At 34.3% G+C, this 20,901-nt stretch overlaps 1 protein-coding gene across 1 annotated transcript in view; it reads left to right on the forward strand.

Moving 5' to 3' along the window:
- The window catches only part of LOC138694724 (uncharacterized), a 234,725-nt gene that overhangs the window by 157,937 nt on the left and 55,887 nt on the right, over positions 1-20,901 (forward strand). The window lies entirely within an intron of this gene.

Raw genomic sequence — 20,901 nt, forward strand, 5'->3', positions numbered from 1 at the left:
AAATTTATGCTATGCTTTAGACCAGCAGATGTGAGACATTTAGGTTCTACTAATGTTGAATTAATATTTCGTCTTGTGTCATAATTGTGTGTCTGTAATACAAACTTATTACGATTTTTATGATAAAATTTTAACAGCGTATACTTATAAATTGTTCAATACTTGTTATACTCGTAATTTGACCGTGGTACAGTATATCGGAATATGATCTTTTAATAAACGTGTTTTTGGGGTGCATGTTTCTTATAGTGTTACATCCATATCCACAATGTTTCGGACCGAGTTGTATAGGCCTTAAACTGTAGATTTACTACAAATTATAATAAGGCATAACCATAGGCAGAGTTATGGGAGGGTATGTGGGAGCACTGCCCCACCCCCAAATTTGTCTGAATTCTTTTTTTTCTATTAACATTACAAAATATTGAATTCAAAAGACTTTTCTTGTTTTGGCTGTTTTCACAAAAAAATATTTGGACTATGGATGTTTTATGAAAACTACTGTACTGAATATTTTCACTCCTTTAACATGGGACTATGGTGTTTTTTTTTTTTTTTCACTAACACCTAATTTAGTAGATCGCCGCTGCAGACATCTAACACAGGAGTACAGGCTGTTGCAAAACAAACATTACAGTGCTTCCATTTCTCAAACGAGGTGTAGAAATTCTTATATATTCAGAAATTTAAAATAAATATTATAGTCTAGACACATGATCTGAAGATATTAATTCGTCAATTTAAGCACAGAAACTTAATCATAAACAAAAGCAAGAAATGTATTTTGCATCCAATATTTTCTAATGTTAACAAGAAAAAAAAAAGAAGAGTTCAGACAAGTTTGGGGGTACAGTGCTCCCCATGCCCTCCCAGAAGTCCGCCTGTGGTGGTGGTGGTGGTGGTGGTGGTGGTGGTGGTGGTGGTGGTGGTGGAGGATTATTATTATTATTATTATTATTATTATTATTATTATTATTATTATTATTATTATTATTATTATTAATGCAGCAATAACGGAATGCCAGTAACTGAATCGGGATTACCCGGGAAAAACCAACCCCCAAGAACTTTTTTGTCCACCACAAATCCCACTTGGCCCCCAGTGTGGAAAGTCGACGCGCTCATATTTCCGAAATATCGAAGGCATTAAATCTCAACAAGATTAAATAATTCAAAATCATAATTAGTTCAACGTTACTGAAAAACTAAACAAGTCTGACGACTAACTTTATGAAGTATCATCTTTGATTAAATTGAAGTGGAGTGACAAACCTTCAAGAACTTTCGACAGAACTTTCTGAATTTTTACGACGCAAATTGTGGAATTTTTGGTAGCTATAATTCTTCATCTTTCGTTACGCCAGTGTGTGACAAACACGAAGGCAGACAGACAAGTGACCGGAAACGTCTTCCAGCAGCTTATTAATATGGGATGTCAGAACCTACGCAAGGAAGTTATTACGCGAACCAAGATCGGAGATGTCGCAAGAGTGGAGTCATCCCTGGACAGAAATAGGCCTCTAGTGCAAGCTTTCAGATTCTGAACGATGCTATCGCCTTCCCTTCGAGCATTTTACATAATTCAACCCAGTTCGTTGTAAACGGTTATTGCAATTTCGAATAGTAAGGAAGTTGGACTTATGTTACAATATTGGCATAGGCCTAATGTATATAAGGTCTCCGAGAATGAATGAAGGAGTTTCATGAAGTTACTGTGAAGTATGTATTATGTATAATGGATTGAAAGTACTTTTATTTCATTCAGTAACTTAAAAACAGTGTGTTCATGTGATTTTATTTTCTATAATTTTTTTTTTCCACGATATGTTACTGGAGCTAAATGACAGCTCTGAGCAGACTGGGATGAAGATAAATGCAAACAGGACGAAGACGGCGGCTATCGAAAGAAAAATAAGAAAGTAAACGTGCGAATTCTGAATGAGGCAGTAGAGCAAGTGGACAGCTTCAAATACTTGGAGAGTACTATAGCAGTAACATGAGCTGCTGGCAGGAAATCAAAAGGAGGACAGCAATGGCGAAGGACGCTTAATAGAAAAAGGAGCACGTGTGGGCCACTGGAAAAAGAACAAATGAAGAGACTAGTGAAGTGTTTTGTGTGGAGTGTGGTATTGTATGGGGAAGTAACATCGACATTACGACGAAGTGATGACGCAGAATTTCTGCATGGAAATGTCATATGTACTTCGGTACATCGTAATATATGATATATCAAAATAATCACTTAGTAATTTAATATGGCGCTTATTCCGTCGGATCCCGGCCGCTTAGTCACTCGTAATGAGTGTACCTCTGCACATTAATGTGCTGGACATTGTGCCACTGTCACACATCTGTGACGAAGTGCATGAGGGTTGGCCACTAGAGGGAACCTAAGAGGTGGAACAAACTGAGAGGATTCAATCCGGCATCGGAATGGGAATCCGGTGTGGCTTAGTGGATAGAGCGTCAGCACGTAGAGCTGAAAACCCGAGTAGAAATCCCGGTGCCGTCATCAAATGATGACGCAGAATTTCTGCATGAAAATATCATATGTACTTCTGTACATCATAATATGTATTACTTGTTGTTGTGAAATGAGTAAGTCCAACTGGCAATAAATATTCAATCAATTCAGCAACATAACACAGAAACCCATTTACAGACATCTGTAACAAATTAGTAACACGTGACCAATCTCTTTTAGGATAATCGGCCTATAGAAACTATAATCGGTATTACCAAACAAGCTAAGCTGTTGTTCTATCTTATGGAAAACTCGGATATGTACTGAGTTTCAATAGTCCGATGTTCGATTCCACAGACTGGTTGCCATTAATTTCTATTCTTGTATATATCCGCTATGCATCAGTAGTGGACATTCACAATTAACGGAATTTTCAGCTCATTCGGTCAACACAGCTCGTGGCCAATCGTTGAAATAAAACAAAGCAAGTTCAAAACAAAGAAGACTCATCAATACTTGTGAAAGAGGAATAAGCCCGCGTTCTCTTTACTGGAAACTGGACTCTGATCAGTTGAGCTGATAGCTATACGTGCTAATACTCGTTAACAACGAAAAAAATTTCGGGATAAATAAGTCATTCTTATTTTTATCCTAACCTATAGCCCCTATGACATATCACACAAAGATAAAAAAATATATATAAAATAAAATTCAAACAAAGCTTAGCAACAATAGGTAAATAACGCTCTGAAGCCCAAATCGGTACAAAAATCTACTATAATAAATTTATGCAATACAACAGCCCAGTGTGGTCAACTGTAACATTGAAAAATTCCTTTGCAGAACGAAAAATTGTATTTGTTCGGAACAAATTTCTGCACATTTCAAGGACAGAAATAAAATTCATTTAATCATTTGTTATCATAATAAGTACACTACTCTCTTAACCTGACTGAGCATATTGGGAATTAAATCAATGATTTTCCCAAAACACGCTTGAAATTTTTAATAATAAGTACACTGCAGGATGAATAAGTTATCATAATAAGTATACTGCAGAAGTCATCTTTCAATCATTTATTATCATAATAAGTATACTGCAGAAGTCATCTTTCAATCATTTATTATCATAATAAGTATACTGCAGAAGTCATCTTTCAATCATTTATTATCATAATAAGTATACTGCAAAAGTCATCTTTCAATCATTTATTATCATAATAAGTACACTGCAGGATGAGTCATCTCAATTTAGGAAACTAACCCCATGCTGGATGCCGGGGTAGTCAGGAAACAGAGACCACCAGTGTTTTTCGTCTAAAATATATATTTTTAGAGATAAAGGATTAAGGCACGTAAGAGCATAGAGACAGACTTCCATGAGCTCCATATTGTCATGATCTCGACTCTAGAATAATGTGCTGTGGTAGAGATCACACTTCGATCTCCTTTTTACCCCTTGAAAAAAACATACTCAATTTGATGAGACTGAGTAGACCCAGGGTCCACTTCAGAAGATTTGGCAAGGAGAAAAATCGTGTGGCTACTTGGAAATAAGCCCGGGTCATTCCAGTCTGTAGCCAGTTATTGCTATATAGTATCTACATCTTTCAATTACGTATGTCCATTCCGTCACGTGAGACTTGAAATTAAAGCATTTTTGCAGTATAATATTTTTTAGAAAATCAATATGCACGGGCAGGTTAGTAAGTTACTGACTCTTCCTGCAGTGTACTTATTATGGTAATAAATTATTGAAAGATGACTCATCCTGTACTGAACTTATTATGATAATAAATGTCTGAAAGATGACTCATCCTGCAGTGACATGATGATAAATTATTGAAAGATTACTCATCATACAGTGCACTTATTGTGATAATAAAGGATTGAAAGATAATTCATCCTGCAGTGTTCTTATTATGACTATTACACTCTTACTACGTCATACTACTTTTGGCCAATAAAACGGTACGAAAGGACGTATTTCAACCAATCATGGCTCCTTATCGCACAATTTTATCGCGTCCCTAGCATTTGTTTAATTTTATCGCGTCCCTAGCATTTGTTTAATTTTATCGCGTCCCTAGCATTTGTTTCTTTGTTTGCCAACATTTGAAACTGCGCTGGTCTGGACGTCAAAAATATATATAAAATTACAAACCACTCCAGTCGATGCACAGCAGTTTCAAATATGACTCTCATTGGCATTCAAGAACAAGAATTAATAAAAATCACTGATCATACCTATGCATCTTCTGAAATCCGATTTACAAATAAATGAAGAGCACCATTCGGAAATCCTGAATAAGTTGAATACACCATGTAGGCCTAAATCAACGAGTTCCACTTCTATTACGCACACTTCCAATATAACATCAATTGAACCACCAACCACATTCAAATTTGAAAATTGAACATTCAATAATTATTCCTTTTAAAATTATTCATGTTTATTTTTTATGTCATCGTCGTTAATTAAAACTTTTCTAACAGTTGTGAATATTAGTTAGGTTATGTTATAGTTTCTGCTATATGATATTATGGATAGTCACGTATCAGAGATTGTTTAATATTAAGATTTATTGAAAATCATCTGTCAAGTGATGTTGATTATTGGGATTCGGATAATTGAAGTGGAATGTTGCATTTTAATAAAAATGAAACTGAATCAACAAAGCCTTCTTGACTAGTAACATTGCCATCGTGTATAATAGATCGAGAACTTCTCGACGAGAAGGCATTGCTCACTACTGCCATCTAGCATGCATCTAGCGTAATATTTGTAATGTTGAGATGGTACAATAATACATTTGAAGACAGTTGTATTTTCGTAAGTCAATTAATATTTTATTGTATTGGAGTACTTCGTTACTTCTAATCTTTATATACTTTCTTCTAATCGTGTAATAGTCAATTAAATCCCACTCGAGTTTTGATTTTCTCTAGATAAATCAAAACGTCTAGTGAGATTACTGTTGATAATAAATAACTGAAACTGCAGTGAATTTATTATGTCAATAAATTATTGAAAGACGACTCATCCTGTAGTGTGCTTTTTATGATAATAAATGACTGAAAAATGACTCATTCTGCAGTGTACTGTATTTATGATGATTAATGTTTGAAAGATGACTCATACTGCAATGTACTTATTATGATGATAAATTATTGAAAGATGAATCATTCTACAGTGTACTTATGATGAAAAATGATTGAAAGATGAATCATCCTGCAGTGTTCTTATTATGATAATAAATAACTGAAAGATGAGTCATCCTGCAGTGTATTTATTATGATAATAAATTATTGAAAGATGACTCATCTTGTACTGAACTTATTATGATAATAAATGACTGAAAAATGACTCATTCTGCAGTGTACTTATGATAAATAATTGAAAGATGAAACATCCTGCAGTGTACTTATGATGATAAATGATTGAAAGATGAATCATCCTGCAGTGTACTTATGATGATAATAAATGACTGGAAGATTACTCATCTTTCAGTATACTTATTATAATGATAAATGATTGAAAGATGGCTCATCCTGCAGTATACTTATTATGATAATAAATTATTAAAAGATGATTCATCCTGCAGTGTATTTATGATGATAAATGTTTGAAAGATGACTCATATTGCAATGTACTTATTATGATAATAAATTACTGAAAGATGACTCATTCTGCAGTGTACTTACGATGACAAATGATTGAAAGATGAATCATCCTGCAGTGTACTTATGATGATGATAAATGATTGGAAGATAACTCATCTTGCAATGTACTTATTATGAAAATAAATGATTGAAAAATGGCTCATCCTGCAGTGTGCTTATTATGATGATAAATTATTAAAAGATTACTAATCCTGCAGTGTATTTATGAATACTATTACACTTTTACTACGTCACACTACTTTTGACCAATAAAACGGTACGAAAGGACGTCTTTCAACCAATCATGGCTGCTTATCGCACAATTTTATCGCGTCCCTAGCATTTGTTTAATTTTATCGCGTCCCTAGCATTTGTTTATTTTTATCACTACCCTAGCATTTGTTTCTTTGTTTGCCAACATTTCAAACTGCACTGGTCTGGACGTCAAAAAACAGAAAATTACAAACCACTCCAGTCGATTCACAGCACTTTCAAATATAACTCACATTGACATTCAAGAACAAAAATTAATAAAGATCACTGGTCATAGCTATGCATCTTCCCTGAAACCCTATTTGTAAATAAATGAAGAGAACCATTCGGAAATCCTGAATAAGTTGAGGGATACACCATGTACATCACCGAGTTCATTTATTTTAAGCAAACGTCCAATATAACATCAACTGAACCACGAACCACTAAAACATTCAAATTTGAAAATTGTACCTACTTTCAATAATTGTTTCTTTTAAAATTATTCATATTTATTTTTTATTTCATCATCGTTAATTAAAATGTTTCTTGTTTATTTCATCATCCCTAATTAAAACTTTTCTAACACTCGTTTATATTATTTAGGTTATGTTATAGCTTCTGCTATATGATATTATGATTAGTCACGTATCAGAGATTGTTTAATACTAAGATTTATTGAAAATCATCTGTCAAGTGACGTTGATTACTGGGATCGGGATAAATGAAGTGGAATGCAACTGTTTTAATAAAAATGAAACTGAATCAACAAAGCCTTCTTGACCAGTAACCGTTCACAGAGTTCAATGAAGATTCCATAGTTGGCGCAACTGATAAGAAAACAGCTATTCATAACACATTACTGCCATATATTAGCGTAATATTTATAATGTTGAGATAGTACAAATTTGAAGACAGTCTTGTATTTTCGTAAGTCAATTAATATTTTATTGTATTGGAGTACTTCGTTGCTTCTAATCTTTAATATACTTTCTTTTAATCGTGTAATAGTCAATTAAATCCCACTCGAGTTTTGATTTTCTCTAGATAAATCAAAACCTCTAGTGAGATTACTGTTTATAAATGTTTGAAAGATGACTTATACTACAATGTACTTACTATAATAATAAATTATTGAAAGATGACTCATTCTGCAGTGTACTTATTATTATAATACATGATTAAAATATGCTGCATCCTGCAGTGTACTTATTATGATAATAAATAATTGAAAGATTACTCAACCTGCAGTATATTTATTATGATAACTTATTCATCCTGCAGTGTACTTATTATTAAACATTTCAAGCGTGTTTTGGGAAAACCATTGATTTAAATCCCAATATGTTCAGTCAGTTTAAGAGAGCAGTGTACTTACGATAACAAACGATTGAAAGAATTTTAATTCTGTCCTTTAAATGTGCACAAATTTGATCCGAAAAAAATATATAACTTTTCGTTCTGCAAAGGAATTTTCTATGTTACAATTGGTTTTCTCTGATTTTCTTAAGGTACTAAAATGAATGACGGGATGAGCCTTGAACGAAATGAGCCAAGGATCTACATCTGCCTTCCTATACAAATATCGGTATTTTCCAAATTACAGTTTTCTGAAATAGGAGTCTTGGATTTCACGTACTGTCTTCGGTACTTGGGGGGAGTTTACTCGAGTGTCACTCGCACAGGGAAAGGGCTCGGATCTCTTTTCTTGCAAGGACTGCGGAGCTCTTTCTTTCCAATCGCTCTGCAGGCTTTTAACATAATAGGTAGCTTTCCTTGTTGCAGTTCTGTTGTGCTTCGTCCACACTCATGTGGTTTTAATTAGCGTACGGATGTCGATTTTCGGTTTTCCCTTTCGAAATTCTGTAAAGTTATTCAAGTGAGTCAAGTGACCAACAGACTTCGAGCTCACATAGACTTTCTCATCCCTAATTTCCTTGCAAGGACTCGATTTTGCATACCTTTAAAATGTTTCTCCTCCCACTTCCCGTCATTCAGCCATTCATTCACTCACTCAATGGAAAAGTACTGGTATAAACAGCATCAAAACAATTAACTTTCGTGGCAAGAAGCAATGCCAAAGAACATTATGAAGTGAACCTATTGCGTACAATCTTAAAAGCCAAGAACAACTGCTGTGTAGGTGTAGGTGACCCGTTTATGTAGATTTAACATTATACGAGTTGTTGTTGTCGTAGTTGTTGAATGTGATCCAGAGTTTTAATATAGGACTTTACTTTGAAAGACAGCATGTTACATTATCTAGCAAATCATAGCCACTACTCCTTCCTTGTGAATGATATGCAGGACATATATCTCATTGATTTGTAGATTTTAATCTTTTTTACTTTCTTAGTATACCTATACGAAGTATAACAACATTGCCAACTAGAGATGGACGATAGTCACTTGCAATAGTATCGATTGTACTATCGAGTGGAGTTTCTATTGTCGGTAGTTAACATAAAAAGCATCGATATTATCGGTATAAACTGAATATATTTGTGAATTTATATCTAAATACGTACTAAACTATTAATTTGATAATGTATACTGAATTGAATCTGAATTTCATACCAATAACACACAATATTATAATCTGTCCTTGAAGTTCAAACATTAGCCATTATTACGGTTTTTGTTTAGTCAACTCTCCGAAGACAGGTCTGAACCTCAAAAGTGATACCAACAAGCCACCACTCATGAGGCAAGTAGACCAGGAGATAATGGGGTATGGTGGCCAGTTCCTTTCCCCCTCCGTAGCACACATCGCCGACGTTTTTTGAATGTGACCATTGTTCCAAGGATAAATTTTCACATTAAAATAAGCATTTCCATTTTGTTGGGGTGCATTAAGTTTCCAGTTTTGGAGAACAGTCTTTCCTAGGGAACTGATGTTCCCAGTGAATATATAATATATATATATATATATATATATATATATACATATATATATATATATATATATATATATAGTTTCTGACCAAATTACTTAGTTGTGAGTAAATAGTGTACGATAAAAAACTGATAAGTGGAAACAAAATACTGGATTTATTTATTAAGAATGAAAAATAATGATTACGTGCCCGAAATGTGTGTAGTAGTTAAATAAAGATGAAATGATGATATGCAAAAAAGGTACCGGTAGGTACTTTATAGTCAGGTTCAGTTTATAAATCTGTGGTGCTCGGAAAAAGTGGCACAAGTCAAAAATGTTAATTTTACAAGAGAAGGAAAAAAACTATCTTCACACTGGTTTATGTCGATTTGATTTTCTTCTGTATGAATTATTGTAATGGGATAAATACTTATGTCTCTTTTCCCAAGCGAGCAGATGTTCCGTAAGTTGTCAATAAAGTAATAAAAAATATTTGTGGAAACTGACTTATGTCACTTTTCCCAAGCATTGCAGAAATTACAATTGAGAATCACCATCTTGCATAATTTTGTCGAATAATGGAGGTTATGAAAACTGGTTCCAGCCAATCAGGAAGAGACCATCCAATGTCCTACCTTTCTTTATAAAGGGACTCTATACTTCTAGGGCCTACTCTATCATCTGAGAGATGTAGAACGTTTTTATTCTATCCTTGATTGGAAAGGGAATAGTCGTGTGGGTCGTTCATTTAAGATTCAAAGAATACTTGAAATCATAGACTGGGGTGAGTTGTGAGCGAATCCGTAATGTCTGATTGAATCGTTGGATTCAACTCCTGAAGAAGAATCGTGTTACCTAGCTTCTGTTTTAAATTTTTACAATAATATGAATGATCTTCCCCTTTTCCGTAATATCAATGATCGCCTGGACTATCGATAGTATTGGACACAATTTGACTATCGATAATTTCGATAGTTGAAGTCATAACCACCGATAGTATAGACAGTACTATCGATTATCGCTCATCACTACTACAAACAAACCGGTTTCGAGATTTTCAAGTAGATTATACGTCTTCATCATCTCTGATACCCAAAAATGACTATGGGAATGCAGTTTGGCTGTCTATCTCACTGCTTGCGTGAAGCGATTCCTACATGGAATACCGGGTGGCCACGAAACAAGGGACAAATATTTAATGACCTTGAAGAGTTGTGGTGGCAGCTAGACGGAACTTCGCCACATTACGCGCTAACTGGGAATGGCTGGATGGTCGGTTGTTTTCTGAAAAGTGAATAGGACATCGCGGTCCTATTGAATGACCCGTAATATCCCCCGACCTAACATCATCTGACATTTTTACTTGAGGACATTTAAATAACCAAGTGTGCAAGCATCTACCATTCAAAACGAGACCCATCTGAATCAAGTTATTATTGAGGCATTCAGTTCCCGCGGAATTCTGCAGGAAGGCACGAGAAAACGTTAAATTACGACTTCAAGCTTGCATCCACTTGAATGATTCCCAAGTTGACCACTATGTAGAAAATCAAGAAACAGTATTTTTTCAAATATGTTTTCAAATATTTCACTGGTTTTATAGTATTAATATAGTAAATAATATCATTATTGTGTTAATGTTTTATTCCTTATCAAATATTTGCCCCTTATTTCGTGGCTATTGGTATTGTAATGTCTAGTGAAAAGGAACTAGACAATATTTTAAATCAATAACACAAAACATGACTTCTTAAAAATTAAATCTGAAAAATTTAGGTACTTCAATACGCATTTTCAGTTAGCGACTTACGCTGCACCTGCTATTTATCCAGACAAATTAATTACATACAAAAATGTATCTACTCTTTGTTGCGATTTCCGTCTAAATTCTGCGATATACTTTAAAAAGAATCCCTTTGACAATTGTTAATTCTTAATGCATTTTAATCACCGGCGTAGTTCAGTCGGCTGAGGTGCTTGCCTGCTGAACAGCTGTTGCGCTCGAGCGTGGGTTCGATTCCCACTTGGGCTGATTACCCGATTTGATTTTTTTTCCGAGATTTTTCCCAACCCTAAGGCAAATGTCAAGTAATCTATGGTGGATCCTCGGGCTCATCTCGCCAAATACCATCTCACTATCACCAATCCCATCTAAAATTCCAATAGAATAAAATCAAAAACTTTTCCACAGCATGTTTCCTTAAAAATGACTTGTAACGGTGAAATATTTAATATGAATAATTCATATAATATTAACATAGCTAACATCAGGGAGATGTTTGAGCAAAAATTACAACAATATATTTAATATATTAATAACAAAACCATATAGGCCTACTACAGCGTCGTTAAATAACTAACATACTGTCATCCTCTGAGGAGTTTAGTGCTGAGAGGAATGCGGTTCCGACTAGTCTAGCGCGGTACTGGAGTGGGAGGGAACAGTGACAGCGCCAGTCTGGAAGGAAGTACAATCATACTGAAAACATTCGCCCAATTTACGAGAGCAGTATGCCTATTAGTTTTCTAACGTATTTTTGGCGAGATAGAGATACAATCATTCGTACTTACGTGTTCAGAGAAGGAAAGTATTGTAGCAAATTGTATTTATTTATTTATTTATTTATTATTCTGGTGAAGTTATGGCCATCACGCCACCAGAAATACAAATACAATAACATAAATAAAAATAAAAATCATTATAAAACTACAATAATATAAATGAAAAGAAGAATCATACTATAAAATTTAGTTAGTAGAACTGAATTAAATGTGTAAAGTAATCAATTTAAATATACTGTACTACTGAACTCATTTGAGAAGTAAAACTACTTGATTTGTATTTTAAGATATCACCAACAAATGATTTTCGCATGACATTATAGGAATCTGTTTTTCACGATACTAATCACACATATTCTAAAATTCCAATAGAATAAAATCAAAAACTTTTCCACAGCATGATTCTTTAAAAATGACTTGTAACGGTGAAATATTTAATATGAATAATTCATATAATATTAACATCAGGGAGATGTTTGAGCAAAAATTGCAACAATATATTTAATATATTAATAACAAAACCATATAGGCCTAGGTAAACAATATGTATATGAAATATTCACACACTACTAAAAACTGAAGACTGCATATTTTTGGACGATTAATACTTCCCACTTCCCTCGGCTCGGCTTGTCTGTAGCAACAAAAGAATCTACCTGCAACCCCCCCGCACCGATGGCAAGAATACCTCAGGTCCCAGCGCTAAACTCGTCGGAGGAAACAGTATGTATATGTATGCTAATATATTTGACATTCGTCAAAGCGTCTGGACTAAAGTTGATGAAACCGACTGTCAGTGACTCATAGATCAGTGACTCAGATCAATCAGAGAACGTCTTCCCATAAAAAGAAACCGAGACCCGTTTCCCAGGAAATCCTGAGATATTTATCGCGCACGAAGCGGTGGTGCAGCTGAGCTTCCAGCGCAGTTCTGTTCACAGTCGTTCCTATTTCTTCTCTGCTGCATCATTACCATTTAATCACCTCACTAACTCCGAATAGCCTAAGCGGTCCAGAGAACCGTAAAATAAATAATTATCCCAACGTACACCTACAGTTGATTGCAAAGTTCATGAGCTACGGAGAAAAGATTAACTACAGCGTTGGTTAAAACATGCAGGGTTCTGTCTTTTTCTTCGAAATCGTATAATCGTAGTAAACACGTGAGAATTACGTCACTCATTTTATGCTCATAAGAAGGCACAGGCGAATTGAGTTGTAAATATCTTTCCTCAAGTTTTAATGCAGTACCTACTCTAATTATTTCGATGTCAGCTCCACGAAAACAATATCATCAATATGATCTTTGAAGAGTCCACTGCAAGAATGATGGATGTCACTTTCTTGTCGAAAATGAACCAAGACTGTCAATGCAGAGCTTAAGACATATAGAATGTACATACAGAGTTATATGGCATTAACACTGATAGCCCAGTAATGATCGGAAAATCACAGTTAAGCTTTGAGCGCTAAGCATTTCCAACTTTCAATTGCTTCTCCTGCAAAATGTATTCCAAATGACATCCATCATTCTTGCAGTGGACTCTTCATTTCATACCAATACTTCGTGAACATAATAACAAATACGATGACTTGAAGTTTGACACCTGTATACTAGATATGTAATTGATTTTCTGTTCATTCTTTGAACATGAGTTTATCAATTCTCTTGATGAAGTTGTATGTCTTCTACAATGTTATTTACTTTTAATGTCTTTCGCGTAATATCTATGTTTGTCTTTATGTTCCAGTCTAGAAATGCCTAATAATGATATCAAAAATGTATTTTGTGCTATTTCCAAGTTTCTTAGTTTCTCTTGTATTAGGCCAAATTATCCAGACTTCACTTTCATAACACAATGAAGCTTTAGAGTTAATATTGTGGATTCATCATTTTGTTTCAAATAACATGTTTCCCGAAATGTCGTTTGATAACCCCTATTTACTCTTTTTAATATGACATCAAAATCTGTCTTCATTTGAGATTGATGTCGTTTGATAACCTATATTTTCTCTTTTTAATATGACATCAAAATTTGTCTTCATTTGAGATTTATGTCGTTTGATAACCTACATTTACTCTTTTTAATATGACATCAAAATCTGTCTTCATTTGAGATTGATGTCGTTTGATAACCTATATTTACTCTTTAGTATGACGTCAAAATCTGTCTTCATTTGAGATTATGTCGTTTGATAACCTATATTTACTCTTTAGTATGACGTCAAAATCTGTCTTCATTTGAGATTATGTCGTTTGATAACCCCTATTTACTGTTTTTAATATGACATCAAAATCCGTCTTCATTTGAGATTGATGTTGTCTGACAACGCCTTCATTTGAGATTAATGTCGTCCGATATCCCCTATTTACTCTTTTTAATATGACATGAAAATTTGTATTCATTTGAGATCGATGTCGTCTGATAACCCCTATTTACCCTTTTTAATATGACATGAAAATTTGTCATCATTTGAGATTGATGTCGTTTGGTAACTCCTATTTACTCTTTTTAATATGACATAGAAATCTATCTTCATTTGAGTTTGATGTCATTTTTCTAATCCCCATTTATTCTTTTTAATATGACATCAAAATCTCTGTCTTCATTTGAGATTATGTAAAATTCGACACCTGTTTTATTATTTGCCACCTGTTTTAATTTTGACTCGGAGTATTTTTGCCACATATCGTCATATCTTTTGTTTTAGAAGTGGAGAAATGTCATATTCTTTAGCAATTAAACTTAATTGGTATGCTGGTCTTTGCATATCATCTTCGGCTCATGATTCGATCATCCGCGTAAAGGAGAGTTTGGGTTTTCCTCGTGCTTGTAATCTGGATGCCATTTTGAAAAACCTTCTTCCATTTTTTAATGACAATATAAATATTAAATAAAGTTGGGGATAAGCCACATCTTTGTTTAACATCTTTATTTATTACGACTGGTTTTGAAATTTGTACATCAAAAAGTTTTATAATAATAATAATCCGTGGCGCTACAGCTACCGTGAAGGGCCTAGACCGACCAGCCGGCTGCTGGCTTCACGCCCACATGCCGAAGCAGAGGTGGACGATCATCCAACCAGAATGGAGGTATCGTGTGGTTAGCACGATGATCCCCCCAGCCGTTATAGCTGGTATTCGCAACCGGATTTCGCTAACTATCGTAGCTCCCCAAGTGCATCACGATGCTGGGTGGGCACCGGTCCCATACACTGGCCGAAATTCACATGAGAAAATTTCTTCCCCCATGAGGACTCGAACCAGCGCGCATTCCGTAACGCGAGTCCTAGGCGGGATGCCTTAGACAGGGACGCCACGGCGCGGGACCAAAAAGTTTTATACAGATTTTTATTATTATTATGATTATGATAATAATAGTAATAATAATACTTACTTACTTACAAATGGCTTTTAAGGAACCCGGAGGTTCATTGCCGCCCTCACATAAGCCCGCCATCGGTCCCTATCCTGAGCAAGATTAATCCAGTCTCTATCATCATATCCCACCTCCCTCAAATCCATTTTAATATTATCTTCCCATCTACGTCTCGGCCTCCCCAAAGGTCTTTTTCCCTCCGGTCTCCCAACTAACAGTCTATATGTATTTCTGGATTCGCCCATACGTGCTACATGCCCTGCCCATCTCAAACGTCTGGATTTAATGTTCCTAATTACTGTATGTCAGGTGAAGAATACAATGCGTGCAGTTCTGCGTTGTGTAACTTTCTCCATTCTCCTGTAACTTCATCCCGCTTAGCCCCAAATATTTTCCTAAGCACCTTATTCTCAAATACCCTTAACCTATGTTCCTCTCTCAGGGTGAGAGTCCAAGTTTCACAACCATACAGAACAACCGGTAATATAACTGTTTTATAAATAATAATAATAATAATAATAATAATAATAATAATAATAATAATATCAGCCAAAAATCCCACACAGAATAATGGCCTCTCCCAAGCCAGAGTAGCTTTTGTGCACGTGTTCCACATCTGACCTACGTATGTAAGATACCTGACTATTTGCATTTCTGAAATTCAACTATGACACTGTCACAATAATACGAGAGAGAGTCAGTAAGTTACAAAAATGTATGTACATTTTTATAATGAAGCGCCTGAACCTATCACCTTTAGGTGGCAGTATTATCGATGTAACATAAGAAACAAGAAGCGAAACAAAGAAGCAGCAATAGCAAAATTGCTTAACATCTACACCACTGTACGATTGGCTACTTGGTATACGCATTGTTTCGGGCTGGTAATGATGGAACCAAGACTCTTCATCTATAACTATCCGGGCTAGCATATCGTTCCCTTCATCCTGCCTACTCAGATCAAGTTGCCAATTTGTTGCACATTGGTCTCCGTGATAATTTCCACTGGCCTACTGACTAAGTTCTTGATACTTGTCTACTATTCAAAGAACTTCTGTACTCAATTATAGGCAGCTTGACATGACACGCAATGCTTAACATATAGTATACGGGCAGCATTTCTTTATGAATATCCTTTGCTGCAAGATATTTTACTTAGAAAAGCCTCACAAAGAACCGCTGCTTGAAAATGGTGCACTCATGCAGAGGTGACCGCCATCTTGCAACTGCTATTTCTTTGTTTCGCTTGTGCGCACATCGATCATCTTGACAACTGGACAATATTGCCCGCCAGTGGTAATAGCATCTGACGCCTCATTCAAGCATATAGCTTGTGTAACTAAAGGATTTGCTGGAATGAAATTATTTGACCTACTAGAAAAGTATATATCAACGTGTTTGTTGACGAGGCTTCCCTTTTCCTCACATTACTTTAATGCGGCCCCCTGCCTGAGGTATAGAGTAGAACAGCGTTTCCCAATCTTTTTCGCTTCGTGGAACTCAAGAAATGTTTAACTAAACCTCGAGGAATCCCGGCAGCCAGACTCGTAGTGCTTTTACTTAGCCAAAGTATATGCTTGTGTTATATAGTAGGTGATTCACATCACATTTAAGCTTATTGCAGTTTGAAAAAATTAAAACAATATTTATGCTCGACCATGCCGAAATGTACTAATTATACACCTGGTAGCAGTCCTTTAATGCATGTCATTAAAGTACACCTACTCATTAAAGTACAGGTCTTCAGCCAATGATAACTCAGCTTACATGTGTTTAGCCAATGAGAAGTCAGCTTTGTACCGTTATAAAACCGCAAGTATCGATTATTCTCGGATATGCAATCGAAAGAGAATTAGCGAAAAATCACGGAGGCTGGAAATCCAATACTGTCGCAGAAGGTTATGTTCTGTTACTATAATAATTAGCGTTAATTGTAAATAATATTCAAATAAATCCAATTTGTCATCTCGTTTTTCAATGTCGAATTCAATAATCAAAGTCATACCACGTTTAACGGGATTACACAAGGTCAATGACATTACTGTTCCTCGGAAAAAATCACTACTTTCGCGTCTGCGCACATCTCACAATTCACGACCTAGAACAAGGTCACTTCCGATCTTGTCAGATACAAATAAAATGTATACATCTGAATACCGGTAATTTCAAGTTAGAAATATGGTCGAGCATAAAAAGTCGCTTGCGCTCGTTTCATAAACATCCATACTCGCTTTCTTAATTACTATCATTATAGGCTCGTTGCATAAAGTACTATTATTTAATAACTCTTCATAAAGACATTCACATTCAAGTTATATCTTGCAAGAGCCATCATTAACAGATGCTGTGTTTATATATTTGGGCAAAACCATTTTCAACTTGCAAAACACTTTAAATAAAAATAAATAGCTCCTCAAGTGTATAATTTGGTTTCATTGCCAGTTCGGAGTCCAATTTGTGTTTGTTTCTTAGAACACAATTCTTAGGCCGCAATTTTGATAGCAAATTCGAAGGCCTATTTCGCTGCTACCCTCTAATGTTTGTAAAACAAGAAAATGCTTCTTCAGACAAACAAGATATGGCGGATTGGAGTAATACGGTACATTTAAAGCTTTCTATGAGATTAAAAGAAACTCTTTTCTCACTATAACATTGACCAAATCACATCTAAAGATTGTTCACTGAATTTCACTTTTTATGTCCAATCACATTTCAGTTCAGCTAATTGTTCTTCCTCTTCCAAGCTCAAAAAATTTTCTACGCTGCTAGGGCAATGTATGAAAGGATTTCTGATGCAGTCGTAAATGTTCGATGTAAAGAAAAAAATACTTGCCAAGAGTTTCCGACAGGGATTTCAGATGGTCGGAAAATAGTGGTAGGCTAAAAAAATCTTCACGCTTGAAAGTTTGAGTCTGGAATTGAGATAAGTATTAAAATATATCTAAGGTACTTTTCAGAAGATGTTATTTCCAGCTAAGTTCATAGAGTGTCTGACAAAAAGAAAGGTGTGGTTGAATCACGACTGTTCTACAGTATCTGCGGTATCCTTATCATCGGTAGGGAAAAGCTGTAGTAGAATGTCGAACATAATAATGTGAAATTTTGTAACAAATTTTAAAAGGAAACAATTTATTGCATTTTTATTTAACGCATAATAGACGGATAATTAGATTTTCATAGAAAGACTAAAAAAATGATGGTAATAATATAATAACAGTAATTATTATTATTATTATTATTATTATTATTATTATTATTATTATTAATTTGTTCGCAGCTTCTCACTGATTGCACTTCGGACCCTCCCCCCCACAGCTCTCCAGTTAAGATTTACTATCCTAAAATACAGATTTATTTTAATGACTATTACACTCTTACTACGTCATACTACTTTTGACCAATAAAACGGTACGAAAGGACGTATTTCAACCAATCATGGCTCCTTATCGCACAATTTTATCGCGTCCCTAGCATTTGTTTCTTTGTTTGCCAACATTTGAAACTGCGCTGGTCTGGACGTCAAAATATATATTATATATATATATATATATATATATATATATATATATATATATATAATTACAAACCACTCCAGTCGATGCACAGCAGTTTCAAATATGACTCGCATTGGCATTCAAGAACAAGAATTAATGAAAATCACTGATCATACCTATGTATCTTCTGAAATCCGATTTACAAATAAATGACGAGCACCATTCGGAAATCCTGAACAAGTTGACTACACCATGTAGGCCTAAATCAACGAGTTCCTCTTCTATTATGCACACGTCCAATATAACATCAATTGAACCACCAACCACATTCAAATTTGAAAATTGTACATTCAATAATTATTCCTTTTAAAATTATTCATTCGGAAATTCTGAATAAGTTGAATACACCATGTAGGCCTAAATCAACGAGTTCCACTTCTATTACGCACACGTCCAATATAACATTAATTGAACCACCAACCACATTCAAATTTGAAAATTGTACATTCAATAATTATTCCTTTTAAAATTATTCATGTTTATTTTTTATGTCATCGTCGTTAATTAAAACTTTTCTAACACTTGTGTATATTAGTTAGGTTATGTTATAGCTTCTGCTCTGAGAGGATAAAAAGAACTTCTGCTATATGATATTATGGATAGTCAAGTATCAGAGATTGTTTAAATTAAGATTTATTGAATAGTAATCATTTCAGTGTCTGTATAAAGACACTGCTGCCATCTAGCATGCCTCTAGCGTAATATTTGTAATGTTGAGATGGTACAATAATACATTTGAAGACAGTTGTATTTTCGTAAGTCAATTAATATTTTATTGTATTGGAGTACTTCGTTACTGCTAATCTTTATATACTTTCTTCTAATCGTGTAATAGTCAATTAAATCCCACTCGAGTTTTGATTTTCTCTAGATAAATCAAAACGTCTAGTGAGATTACTGTTGATAAAATTATTTATAGTATAATAAGATTGATGATTCATGTGATATATTTGATTGTAAAATAGGGGTGGAATGGAATTTTATCAATAATTCTCTTTAACCCAATTGGATTATTTCTTAACTTACTGATTCCCCTGTATATTTATCTTATTCTTTCAGATTTCCCTATAAAGTCACTTTGATAATATTTACATTAAGGGGTTAGGTACAGCTGACAGCAATAAAATGTTTGGAAATATTCAACATTTTTTTCGTCCATTACTGTATCTTGCATAATAATGAAAATTCGTATGTGTAAAACACTGTCCTTCTGCTATATGAAAAAAATATTTTTGCGTTATAAAATATATATATATTTCAAAATTAAAAATGATGGCAGTTTACTGTGCAGTGATGAAGCGTTTCCCTCATAACTCATAAACTTGTTAACTTTTCCACGTTCTCTCTCTTTTATTTTATTGCTGTAGCTCATGTTTATAATATCATGCTCTTTTAACTATATTCCTTAATAAATAATATTTTTTGTGTTAGAAGAGATTACTGATATTTAACCAATTTTTAAATGAATTTATTTTTTATCAGACAATCTATCAAAAGTAGAGAAGTGATTGTGCATCATATTGTAGATATGACATGCATAAATACACACAAAAATTTCATCACTGAATGTTAGATAGTTTTTGAGTTATGTGGAAAACGCTTCATCACCGCACAGTGAACTGAATTTTGTAAAACAAAAATAAATAAATAAATATTTTTTAGTCGTAAAAATATTTATATTTTTTTCATATAACAGAAGGAGAGTGTTTTACACATAGGCCTACTAATTTTCATTACTGTATAAGATACAGTAATGGAGGAAAAAATGTTGAATATTTCCAAAATTTTATTGCTGTAAGCTGTAACTAACCCCTTAATATTTAAATTAATTACAATTTTGTGCGGTTGTTATAGTGTCGTAAAATAAGCAACTGACATATTATTATTATTTTACTTCTTTAACTGCTATACAATTGAATGTTGTGTACACGGATGGATATATTTAACTTTATTGGTAAACAATCGTATAAACAAATGCGCATTTGGTAGGCGTTGGAAAAACCATTCTATTTACAATCTCTGTACACGTCACCATAGTGATGCTTTTAGACTTCATACGATCTTAGGGTCGTTAAAACCCAGCACTAACCAACTCCATTCTTCATAGCGGCGTTTTATGCACAAACCGTGCTGGCAGCCGCTTTC

This window comes from Periplaneta americana, chromosome 2 (assembly GCF_040183065.1).
Source record: "Periplaneta americana isolate PAMFEO1 chromosome 2, P.americana_PAMFEO1_priV1, whole genome shotgun sequence".
Classification (NCBI taxonomy): Eukaryota; Metazoa; Arthropoda; class Insecta; order Blattodea; family Blattidae; genus Periplaneta; species Periplaneta americana.